At 39.7% G+C, this 13,500-nt stretch overlaps 1 protein-coding gene across 2 annotated transcripts in view; it reads left to right on the plus strand.

The window, feature by feature from the left end:
- Positions 1-9,854: 9,854 nt before the first annotated feature.
- PRDM2 (PR/SET domain 2) overlaps positions 9,855-13,500 on the plus strand; it is a 132,362-nt gene continuing 128,716 nt past the window's right edge. For both annotated transcript variants that reach the window (XM_069742436.1, XM_069742435.1), the window contains exon 1: positions 9,855-9,935. The gene's annotated coding sequence lies outside the window, so the exon portion shown is untranslated. The remainder of the gene's footprint in view (positions 9,936-13,500) is intronic.

Below are 13,500 nucleotides of genomic sequence, written 5' to 3' on the forward strand. Positions count from 1 at the left end.
GTCTGCTAATGTCAGACAGGATAGGTCCTCCAATACTGATTGTAAGCTGTATGGCCAAGAGATGAAGAGGCCAAACCGATGCAACCCCCCACCCCTACAAATGCATCACAACTATTTGTTATATCTGTGATAATGTGTATCCGTAAACTGAAATGCTTGATGGGAATATGTTATCTCAAATGCCTTGTTTGACATTGGCTTCTGATTGCTGGCAATTGAGCCTGTTGTGCACAGGATGGCGGTATTACTTATGACCATTGGTTTCCCACGGAGGTCCCGATCACCATGAGCGGTGGCTGATAATAAAGTGATATGTGTAATCCAAATGTTGTTTTATTGCCTAACATCATATGATCTCATCAAAATGGAAAACATTTGTCAAAAATTCCATGGCTGTCGTCTTATATTCTCGATCCGGCGCAGGTGCAGTGAGGCCGGGTAGATTTGCCCTGGCTTCAGTTTTGCCCAATGTGTGTATTATACTTTGGAAATATTTCTAAGAAGGTAAAATTCTTTAGCAAAATTGGTAAATGTGAGCGGCTACTCTCAGCATGGGCAAAAAATAGAAAACAACAGCGCATGCGCAGGTTTTTTTTTGATGATACACCCTGCCCTCAGAGGACGTCAATCATACCAGACTGTTAGGGATTATGGCACAGCCAGGATGACTTCTCTTTCCAATCGCTTCATCCCTTATGGCTCATACTCAACTACATTGAAAAGGGACGAGTGCAATCGGTAAAAAAAATATATATATATCGGCTTTCACTCTGACTAATGTTAGTCAATGATTCTTTGCTCATCTGCAATTTTTTTCTCAGCTTGGATCGGACTGATAAAAAAAAAAAAAAAGTCACATGGCACACAGACCTTGCATGCGCCATCCAATTTTTACTCACCCATCATATAGAAAACCCGACATTTTATCTGCTGAGTACAGTAAATTCACAGTGTGACCCATCAGAATAGAATAGAAGAGATATATAGATAATAAAAAATGGAGTGGGGTCCCCTATATTATTCTTAACCAGCTGAGGTGAAGCTGACAGCTGGGGCTGATGTTTATAGCCTGGGAAGGGGATAATAAACATGGAGCTTCCCAGGCTATTAACATCGGCTCACAGCTGTCTACTTAGCCTTTACTGATTATTAACAAGAGGTGACCCCCCCAAAAATGACGTGGTCAAATCAGTGACGTTACCGCTAGCTGCATGAGAATTTCTCAGACAGTGATCGGCGACATCAGTGAGGTCATCGGAGTTCATCTATGTACTTCAGTCACCTTACTGACGTCAACACTTGGCACTGAAGCTGCTTTCGCACACGCAGCTCAGTGTCTCCTGGCTGAGCAGTCGCGTTTTATGTGACTTGTGGGGGGTGTCTTATAGATGCCTCTCCATTACTAATCCATGGGCTTGACATTACAAAGCTGACATCAACCCCAATATTATCACCGCACCAGGGCAAGAGAGAACAGCGAGGCTAAGTGCCATAATTGGTGCATCTAATGGATGCACAATTTCTGGGGCAGCTGATGTTTTCAGACTGGGATGGGGGCCAATATCCATGGCCCTTTCCTACACTATTAATATAATTGCAGCTGTCTGCCTTAGCCTTTGCTGGTTATTAATTATACCGGGGACCACACGTCATGTTTTAGGGTGGTTACTGGTTAATAACCAGTAAAAATCAAGTTTACATCTGTGAGCTATTATTAGTAGCCTGGGAAGCTCCTTGTTTATTACCCCCTTCTCATAGTAACATAGTAACATAGTAACATAGTTAGTAAGGCCGAAAAAAGACATTTGTCCATCCAGTTCAGCCTATATTCCATCATAATAAATACCCAGATCCTTCAACAGAACCTAATAATTGTATGATACAATATTGTTCTGCTCCAGGAAGACATCCAGGCCTCTCTTAAACCCCTCGACTGAGTTCGCCATCACCACCTCCTCAGGCAAGCAATTCCAGATTCTCACTGCCCTAACAGTAAAGAATCCTCTTCTATGTTGGTGGAAAAACCTTCTCTCCTCCAGACGCAAAGAATGCCCCCTTGTGCCCGTCACCTTCCTTGGTATAAACAGATCCTCAGCGAGATATTTGTATTGTCCCCTTATATACTTATACATGGTTATTAGATCGCCCCTCAGTCGTCTTTTTTCTAGACTAAATAATCCTAATTTCGCTAATCTATCTGGGTATTGTAGTTCTCCCATCCCCTTTATTAATTTTGTTGCCCTCCTTTGTACTCTCTCTAGTTCCATTATATCCTTCCTGAGCACCGGTGCCCAAAACTGGACACAGTACTCCATGTGCGGTCTAACTAGGGATTTGTACAGAGGCAGTATAATGCTCTCATCATGTGTATCCAGACCTCTTTTAATGCACCCCATGATCCTGTTTGCCTTGGCAGCTGCTGCCTGGCACTGGCTGCTCCAGGTAAGTTTATCATTAACTAGGATCCCCAAGTCCTTCTCCCTGTCAGATTTACCCAGTGGTTTCCCGTTCAGTGTGTAATGGTGATATTGATTCCCTCTTCCCATGTGTATAACCTTACATTTATCATTGTTAAACCTCATCTGCCACCTTTCAGCCCAAGTTTCCAACTTATCCAGATCCATCTGTAGCAGAATACTATCTTCTCTTGTATTAACTGCTTTACATAGTTTTGTATCATCTGCAAATATCGATATTTTACTGTGTAAACCTTCTACCAGATCATTAATGAATATGTTGAAGAGAACAGGTCCCAATACCGACCCCTGCGGTACCCCACTGGTCACAGCGACCCAGTTAGAGACTATACCATTTATAACCACCCTCTGCTTTCTATCACTAAGCCAGTTACTAACCCATTTACACACATTTTCCCCCAGACCAAGCATTCTCATTTTGTGTACCAACCTCTTGTGCGGCACGGTATCAAACGCTTTGGAAAAATCGAGATATACCACGTCCAATGACTCACCGTGGTCCAGCCTATAGCTTACCTCTTCATAAAAACTGATTAGATTGGTTTGACAGGAGCGATTTCTCATAAACCCATGCTGATATGGAGTTAAACAGTTATTCTCATTGAGATAATCCAGAATAACATCCCTCAGAAACCCTTCAAATATTTTACCAACAATTGAGGTTAGACTTACTGGCCTATAATTTCCAGGTTCACTTTTAGAGCCCTTTTTGAATATTGGCACCACATTTGCTATGCGCCAGTCCTGCGGAACAGACCCTGTCGCTATAGAGTCACTAAAAATAAGAAATAATGGTTTATCTATTACATTACTTAGTTCTCTTAGTACTCGTGGGTGTATGCCATCCGGACCCGGAGATTTATCTATTTTAATCTTATTTAGCCGGTTTCGCACCTCTTCTTGGGTTAGATTGGTGACCCTTAATATAGGGTTTTCATTGTTTCTTGGGATTTCACCTAGCATTTCATTTTCCACCGTGAATACCGTGGAGAAGAAGGTGTTTAATATGTTAGCTTTTTCCTCGTCATCTACAACCATTCTTTCCTCACTATTTTTTAAGGGGCCTACATTTTCAGTTTTTATTCTTTTACTATTGATATAGTTGAAGAACAGTTTGGGATTAGTTTTACTCTCCTTAGCAATGTGCTTCTCTGTTTCCTTTTTGGCAGCTTTAATTAGTTTTTTAGATAAAGTATTTTTCTCCCTATAGTTTTTTAGAGCTTCAATGGTGCCATCCTGCTTTAGTAGTGCAAATGCTTTCTTTTTACTGTTAATTGCCTGTCTTACTTCTTTGTTTAGCCACATTGGGTTTTTCCTATTTCTAGTCCTTTTATTCCCACAAGGTATAAACCGCTTACACTGCCTATTTAGGATGTTCTTAAACATTTCCCATTTATTATCTGTATTCTCATTTCTGAGGATATTGTCCCAGTCTACCAGATTAAGGGCATCTCTAAGCTGGTCAAACTTTGCCTTCCTAAAGTTCAATGTTTTTGTGACTCCCTGACAAGTCCCCCTAGTGAAAGACAGGTGAAACTGCACAATATTGTGGTCGCTATTTCCTAGATGCCCGACCACCTGCAGATTTGTTATTCTGTCAGGTCTCAGGCTATAAAAATCAGCAACCAGCTGTCAGCTTTCCCTCAGCTGGCTAAGAAAAATAAGGGGGACCCCACGCAATCATTTTCTTTTATTTATTTAATTATGAGCTTAATACATTTACAGTAAGCTGCACTGCACTGATTATATATCATATTGCCATCTATCTATAATTATATATATCTGTATATGAGATTGTTTAATTAGTTACTCAACTAGTTTGAAATTACATAGAGAATTACAGTATGTAAAAGCTCATGTTAAAATCGCGTGTCATACAGATGTCATACCGATGCTAGGTGAGAAAAATCACATTGTACTCACATGACACTTGTTCTACTTTTCAGGAACATGGGGCTGATGTTATTTCCGCAGATGAGTGTGTGCCCTTAGACTGCAAAAAGATCATTAGCAAGTGATCACAGGGGTTAAAGGGAACATTTCAGCAAGGCTTTAAATATGACAGTAGTATTAGTACCACTGTGTAGGCACTTATCCCTGATAAAAAAATACCTTTTTTGTGCCAATCATGAGAAATCTACTGTAGAAGTTATATGCAAATCAGGCAAGAAGTGCACTGGGGGCGTGTCAAAAGAACTGGTTGAAGCAATCCACGACATGGCCTTAACCTGATTTGCATTTGGCTTCTACACTAGATCTTTCACGACAGGTACATCGAGCGGATCTAGAAAAAAAAAAGGTCTAATTTTATTTTGGGATAAGCGCGTATACAGCTGCACCGCTATTATATGTAAAAATGTGCTGACGAGTTTACTTTAAAGCTGTTTTTTTGAGTAAATCTAGCTTCAACTTCTACAATTACCCTCTGATTGGTTTCTTTTAACTGATTTTTTTTTTAGGAGGGTTACATTCCTGACACACAAATACAATATTGCTCAAAGAATTTGATGACTTTGAATGGTGAAAGATGTTCTGCTGCCCGTCCCTTTAAGAATATGATGATAATGGCCCTTGTGACATAGTGGTTCTTCTTTCAGTGGTGGTAGAAGGAATGCAGGAGCACACAGATGACAGTTCAACCATTTTACTCACCAGGACGCTACAAGCTTAAGGACCTGTGCTCACATAGTCATAGTCGTAGGGATTCCTTCAACACTGAGTAGCAACTTTCTGCCTATGCACAGTGTACACAGAAAGCTGTCAGTAAATGTTGTGGGTGGTGTTATACAGGGATCAGCATTCCGAGATCTGCTAGATATGTAGCAGAGAAAACTGTGATTGTATCACAACTGCTGCACCCAGTAAAATAAATCACACAGCACTGGAATCAGGGTCTCTGTCCCTACACCATGCTGCTATCAGATTAAATAGCAAAACAGATCAGATTCCCTTTAAGGAAACAGCCATTATTCATTTTCGTGTTTTTTATATTGTAATATATATTTTTTTAATTTTAACGTTTTTACATATTTTTTAGCCTTCCTAGGGCACTTGACCTTCAAATAAATTGACCACTTCTACTATATATGAATATGCGATAAATGCAAATCCCTCAAGAAAGGAGAAAAAAACCCAGACCCCCTGAAGAAGGCGGCTTGTCAGGCGAAACGCGTTTGATTTTTAAATGTTTTTATATCACCTGCAGTGAAAGCGCCAGATCCCTGGATCCTTTCTTAGTCACACTATATACTGCTATCCTATATTCTAAATCTAAAAAATTTCAAAACTTATGTTGCAGTCCCAACACCATATCAATAGATGTGATTTGAGGGTTGCCTAGCTAGGAGGGGACAGCCACAACAACATGCAGGGATTGTCTGATTGTTAGGCAATCCCTGCATGTGTTGCGTCTGTCTATCAGCCGCGAGACAGCGCAGTCGCGGGGAATCAAACATATTATTAGACGCCAAAGATACTCTGTTAGCACCCGAGCATGCTCAGATAACACCTTATCCCAGCACGCTCGCTCATCACTACTGCAAGGAAAAAAATGGAGAAACCTCCATCAGTTTTTGCTACATATGAGAGATGCTGATGGCAAAAACTGACCAAAGACTGATGGAAATTGTTTTTTTATTCACATGGACATCTCTATTGTCTAAATAATATCAATTGGAACCCTGTCTACAAAAGAAACCTCAGAAAATACACAGTCAGGACTGGGTCCTCTGCCTTTACGGTCCCTTGCAGTTGGGACCACAAGGGTTAAAGAATCTTTAAATTAAATTACTAATAAACTAGGAGCTCTTTATTTGATGACACTCATAATGTTATCCAATTGATTCTGCTGGGAAAGCTGGGTGATGCCAAATATAACCGTCACCATCACCGCACCTCTTCAGGGTAGCGCCCAGCTTTTTTTTTTTCTCTACAAAAATCAGCTTAGTTTTGTAGTGATTAATGATTTCATACTTAGACCTTTATTGTTGGATACCTAAGTAAATTTCCTTTAAAGAGTCTGGGAAAGCTGGGTGAAGGTTTTCAAATCTAAAAGCGGAAATGAATAATTGTGTAACTATATTTTTGGATAATTAGACAGATCGCCATTCAGGAGCCTGTAAAAGCTAGGTGAAGGTTTTAAAATATAATAACATTGATTAATAAGTACTCAGTCATTTATTGTTGGATAAATCAATACTTTACCATTTAGGGCTCTGGGAAAGCTGGGTGAACCTTTCAAAATATAATATTAGTGCTAAATAATTGTTGGATAATAATATTGTTGGATAACTAGACAGATTGCCATTCAGGAGTCTGGGAAAGTTGAGAGTAGGTTTTAAAATATAATAGCATTGATCAATAATTGTGTAACAAGACCTTTATTGTTGGATATATCAGTAAATTGCCATTCAGGAGTCTGGGAAAGCTGGATGAGGCTCTTAAAATTTTATAGCAGTGATAAATAATGGTGTAACTAAATTTTTGTGTTGGATAAGTAGGCAGATTGCAATTGAGGAGCTTGGAAAAGTTGGGTGAAGGTTTTAAAATATAATAGCATTGATGAAGGATTGCAACCAAAACCAGGGTCGTTACTTTAATAAGTCCAGAGGTTGCAATCGCACCTGGGTCCTGGAGTCTAGGCAGATTGCTTTTCAGGAGTCTGGGAAAGCTGGGTGAAGCTTTTAAAATACAATAGCAGTGATGAATGATTGTGTACCATACCTTTATTGTTGGATAAATTGATAAATTACAATTCAGAACTCTGGGAAAGCTGGGTGAAGCTCTTACAATATAGGATCAGTGATAAATAATGGTGTAACTAGACATTTATTGATGTATAATTAAGCAGATTGCCATTCAGGAATCTGGAAAAGTTGGGTGGAGGTTTTAAAATATAATAGCATTGATGAATGATTGTGTACCTAGACCTTTATTGTTGGATATTTCAGTAGTCTGGGAAAGTTGGGTGACGTTTTTAAAATATAATAGTAGTATTGAATAATTGCAAACTAAACCTGTATTGTTGGATATCTCTCTAAATTGCCATTCAGGAATCTGGGAAAGCTGGGTGAAGCTTTTAATATAGAATATCAGTAATGAATAATTGCAAACTAGACCTATATTGTTGGCTATCTCTGCAAATTGCCATTCAGGAGTCTGGGAAAGCTGGGTGACGGTTTTAAAATATAACCCATATATATACCAATATACCCAGATCTATATTATTGGCTAAATCTATAGTTTACCATTCAGGGCTCTGCGAAAGCTGGGTAAATCTTTCATAATGCAATACTAGTGAAAAATAATTGCGTAACCAGACCTATGTTGTTGGATAACTAGGCATATTGCCATTCAGGAGACTGGGAAAGTTGGGTAAAGGTTTTAGAATATAACAACACTGATTAATAATTTTATACTTAGACATTTAGTGTTGGATATCTCAGTAAATTTCCATTAAGGAGACTAGGAAAGCTGGGTGAATGTATTAATATATAACAGAAGTGATGAATGATTGCAAGCAAGGCCTATATTACTGGATAATTAGGCAGATTGCCATTCAGAAGTCTAGGAAAGCTGTGTGAAGGTTTTAATATATAACAGCAGTGATGGATGATTGCAAGCAAGACCTACATTGTTGGATAATTAGGCAGATTGCCATTCAGAAGTCTGGGAAAGCTGGGTGAAGGTTTTAATATATAACAGCAGTGATGAATGATTGCAAGCAAGACCTACATTGTTGGATAATTAGGCAGATTGCCATTCAGAAGTCTGGGAAAGCTGGGTGAAGGTTTTAATATATAACAGCAGTGATGGATGATTGCAAGCAAGACCTACAATGTTGGATAACTAGGCAGATTGCCATTTAGAAGTCTGAGAAAGCTGGGTGAAGGTTTTAATATATAACAGCAGTGATGAATGATTGCAAGCAAGACCTACATTGTTGGATAACTAGGCAGATTGCCATTCTGAAGTCTTGGAAAGCTGGGTGAAGGTTTTAATATATAACAGCAGTGATGAATGATTGCAAGCAAGACCTACATTGTTGGATAACTAGGCAGATTGCCATTCTGAAGTCTTGGAAAGCTGGGTGAAGGTTTTAATATATAACAGCAGTGATGAATGATTGCAAGCAAGACCTACATTGTTGGATAACTAGACAGATTGCCATTCTGAAGTCTGGGAAAGCTGGGTGAAGGTTTTAATATATAACAGCAGTAATGAATGATTGCAAGCAAGACCTACATTGTTGGATAACTAGGCAGATTGCCATTCTGAAGTCTGGGAAAGCTGGGTGAAGGTTTTAATATATAACAGCAGTAATGAATGATTGCAAGCAAGACCTACATTGTTGGATAACTAGACAGATTGCCATTCTGAAGTCTGGGAAAGCTGGGTGAAGGTTTTAATATATAACAGCAGTAATGAATGATTGCAAGCAAGGCCTACATTGTTGGATAACTAGGCAGATTGCCATTCAGAAGTCTGGGAAAGCTGAGTGAAGGTTTTAATATATAACAGCAGTAATGAATGATTGCAAGCAAGACCTACATTGTTGGATAACTAGGCAGATTGCCATTCTGAAGTCTGGGAAAGCTGGGTGAAGGTTTTAATATATAACAGCAGTAATGAATGATTGCAAGCAAGACCTACATTGTTGGATAACTAGACAGATTGCCATTCTGAAGTCTGGGAAAGCTGGGTGAAGGTTTTAATATATAACAGCAGTAATGAATGATTGCAAGCAAGGCCTACATTGTTGGATAACTAGGCAGATTGCCATTCAGAAGTCTGGGAAAGCTGGGTGAAGGTTTTAATATATAACAGCAGTAATGAATGATTGCAAGCAAGACCTACATTGTTGGATAACTAGACAGATTGCCATTCAGAAGTCTGGGAAAGCTGGGTGAAGGTTTTAATATATAACAGCAGTAATGAATGATTGCAAGCAAGACCTACATTGTTGGATAACTAGGCAGATTGCCATTCAGAAGTCTGGGAAAGCTGGGTGAAGGTTTTAATATATAACAGCAGTGATGAATGATTGCAAGCAAGGCCTACATTGTTGGATAACTAGGCAGATTGCCATTCAGAAGTCTGGGAAAGCTGAGTGAAGGCTTAAAAAAAATACAATATTAATAGCATCCATGCCATCTAGGATCTGCTGCATCCTAATAACTCAGTTCCCATGCCAACTTGATTTCCCAGTGGGAAAATTTGCGAATCTTCCCCATTTTCTAAACACAGACTTGGTTTCCCTTTTAACACGGTAAATAGACATAGCCCCTTTAAGATGAGCCCCAGCTGGTGCTGAAGCTGAGCATGCTGGGAGCACTATTCAGTGTGTGCAGGCCTGTGTGTGCTGAGGAGGAGAATAGAGGCTGCCCTGGTCGGCTGTGCTGTCAATGGGAGACTCCTGCCAGCTGCCAGGGACCGATCCAGGGACCGATCCAGGGACAGGTAGGTGTCCTGACCACTGCCCAGGTACTGACTGCATGCCCAGCAGAGGGGGAGGGGAAGGGGGCACCCGGCAGGGTCCAAAACACACTGGGGGGCACTGAAACCCCCGGGAAGTTGTCAAACAATCCTGATCATCAGCAGAGCCAGGATTATGGTCTGTGCAATTAATATTCCTTCCTCCCCACTCCCTGGATGCTGTGGACATGACTTTTATTGGAGTTGCAGCCTTGTGTACAGCAGCAGCAGCAGCAGCGGCAGCAGGGCTGGGGCAGGAAATCTATAGGTGATGATGACATGTGTGAGCTGTGGCTTTGTTCAGGCTTTAGGCTGTTTTTTTTTTTTGTTCCTCACTTTGCAGAAAGGTCTTACTTTTTTTTTTTTTTTAATTTATTTTTTTATTTACTTTTTTTTCATTGTCCCCCTTCCGAAAAAAGAAGAACCCATTCCAAACTGCAATTCTTATTCCATTTTTATGAATTTAAAAAAGGAATTAAAAAAAAAATTGAATATTTATTTGACTTTGTTTATAAAGTAAATATTGAATGTTTACGTTACAGGCCTGTTTGTTTATGCTACAGAGATACTTAGTAGAACCCAATGTATCAATTGGGTATTTTCAGCAGCCTGGCAGCTTTGTGACAGACACACCTTCCTCTATATCATCTCTATCTATCTATCTATCTATCTATCTATCTATGTATATATGTATATATCCAAATCTTTGGATAGTGTTTTAACACTTCAATGGAAATTATTTAAAAAAAAAAAATCATACTTTTGACTTGACTGCTGGATGTTTTTTTGTGTGTTCCATTTAGATAAATTAAAAAAATGATTTTTTTTTTATTTTAAATCATAATTTTGATTGCAGGATTTTTTTTCTGTATTCCATTTAGAGAAATCATGCCTCTATTGTCCTTTTTTTTGTTTCAGTTTAAAATAATAATAAAAAGATACATGTCAACTAAAATATCACCAAATGGATACAAAATCGCCATTGTGTAGGGGGAATGTAAGAAAAGGGGAGATGAGTTAATAGTCTCTTAATCGATGTACAAAATGATTTCAGAATTTGTGTAAATAAATCTAACCCTGTGGAGGTGCAATATTATAAAGGTATAAACTGTAATTAGGGTGTTTTGCTTTCTAAAGAAAGGCGACCATTTCCAGGGTGTCTCTGCTCAATGGAAAATGTGTGAAATGTCTCATTCTGAGTGTAGCAGGGGTGTAAATTGTGAATTCGTCTTTTAAAGTGTCTCCTCTCCTCCTGGAGCTTTGCAAGCGGCAGGAGGTCCTTGAATGTCTGGACTAGACAATGTGGCACAGCAGAATTTTAATAATTCTACTTGACAAAGGCCCCATGTCATATCCCTCTGCATTCTGCCCCCAGAATACAAATTCGAAGATAACACATCGCAGGAGGGTGTTGTGACAGTTCTTCTGAATTGTGCTCCTAAAATATGTTTTGTCTTCTGTTGGCCTTTTTAATACAGTTTGTCAAAAATCCTCTTAATATGTTTTGTAACATTTAAAAAGAAATGTATATTACAACTGATTTTTTTTCTTAAAACAAAAAAAAAATACTTTTTTTTTTTTTTTTTTAAAAAGTGAAATGTAGCACTTTTTGAAACTGTAATTTTCTCAGCTGTCGTGTAGAATTTGTAGCCCAAGTCCTATTGTTTGCCTTCGCCGACAGTTTGGGGTTAGCAGATGCAGCAGGTATCTTGCAGGCAGGAAGGAATGTGGTGAACTGTACAGACAGTCTGTTATTAACCAAATCGTTCCCAGGCCTATAGATATTACTGCTGGCTGTTTTGTAAGACAAAGGGCCATTTTATTTGTATGGAGAATGCATTTAGGTAGGGCACGACCCCCTTTGAAGTGATCTCTAATGTCAATTTCTTTTGAAAAAAATGGAGTATAAGATCAATATATCATTATATGCTGTTTTTTTGTGTGTGTATTTTGGCTTTTCTTATCCCTTCCAGATATATGTAATACTCTAAGGCTCATGCGTATAAAAACACGGTCCGTAATATACGGCCGTAATACGCAGAAAATTCCCCAAAATAGTGGTCCGTATCTCCTCCGTAGGCAGGGTGTGTCAGAGTATTTTGCGCATGGCATCCTCCGTATGTAATCCGTATGGCATCCATACTGCGAGATTTTCTCGCAGGCTTGCAAAACCGACATACGGACATACAATGGATCCATGTTCTCAAAAAATCGTAACAGCACATATACTGTCTCTCTCTCTCTCTATCTACGGTATATCTATATCTATATATCTCAGTAGACACATATATGTATATATTAATATTTCATCCAGCGCGAGATAGCTTTAAAGCCGGTAATTCAATTGCCGGCTTTTGCTATCTCCTTCCTAAACCCGACATGATATGAGACATGGTTTACATATATTGTTTTGTTTTTTTTTTCCCTTTGTTACAGAGCGAGGGTCTTCAGGTGGATTACCAGGATAATGAAATATCCCAACAACCTGTGTTTTTATTTCATTAAAATACTTTGTAATAATGTGTTTGTGTTTTTTTTTAACCATTTCAGACTATTGGATTAATAATGGATAGGTGTCATAATTGACGCCTCTCCATTATTAATCTGGCTTAATGTCACCTTACAATAGCAAGGTGACATTAACCCTTCATTACCCCATATCCCACCGCTACACGGGAATGGGAAGAGAGTGGCCAAGTGCCAGAATAGGCGCATCTTCCAGATGTGCCTTTTCTGGGGTGGCTGGGGGCAGATGTTTTTAGCTGGGGGGGGGGGGGCAATAACCATGGACCCTCTCCAGGCTATTAATATCTGCCCTCAGTCACTGGCTTTACTACTCTGGCAGAGAAAATTGCGCGGGAGCCCACGCCAATTTTTTCCGCCACCCTTTAATTTAATATCTAGAGTGCCCAAATTTTGCACATACACACTACTGACATTAGTAGTGTGGAATATGCAAAAAAAATGCGGATATGAGATAGTTTACTGTATGTAATTATGTCGGGTTTGCCGGCTTGTCTCTCTAACACCGTTGCGTATTTCTCGCAAGTCACACTGCTGGTCCGTGTGTAATCCATATTTTTCTGGCCCCCATAGACTTTCATTGGCGTATTTTTTGCGCAATACGGTGACAAACGCAGCATGCTGTGATTTTCTACGGCCGTAGAAGACCGTATAAGGCTACTTTCACACTGGCGTTTTTTTGAATACGTCGCAATGCGTCGTTTAGGGGAAAAAACGCATCCTGCAAAGTTGTTTGCAGGATGCGTTTTTGCCCCATAGAGTAACATTACCGACGCATTGCGACGTATTGACACACGTCGCAACCGTCGTGCGACGGTTGCGCCGTGTTGTGGCGGACTGCCAGGAGCAAAAAACGTTAAATGTAACGTTTTTTTGCTGCCGACGGACTGCTTTTTCCGACTGCGCATGCGCGGCCGGAACTCCGCCCCCCTCCACACACCTCACAATGGGGCAGCGGATGCGCTGGATAAATGCATCCGCTGCACCCATTGTGCGGCACGTCAAACGCTAGCGTCGGAATCTCGGC

The sequence above is a fragment of the Ranitomeya imitator genome, chromosome 10 (genome assembly GCF_032444005.1).
Source record: "Ranitomeya imitator isolate aRanImi1 chromosome 10, aRanImi1.pri, whole genome shotgun sequence".
NCBI classification, from domain to species: Eukaryota; Metazoa; Chordata; class Amphibia; order Anura; family Dendrobatidae; genus Ranitomeya; species Ranitomeya imitator.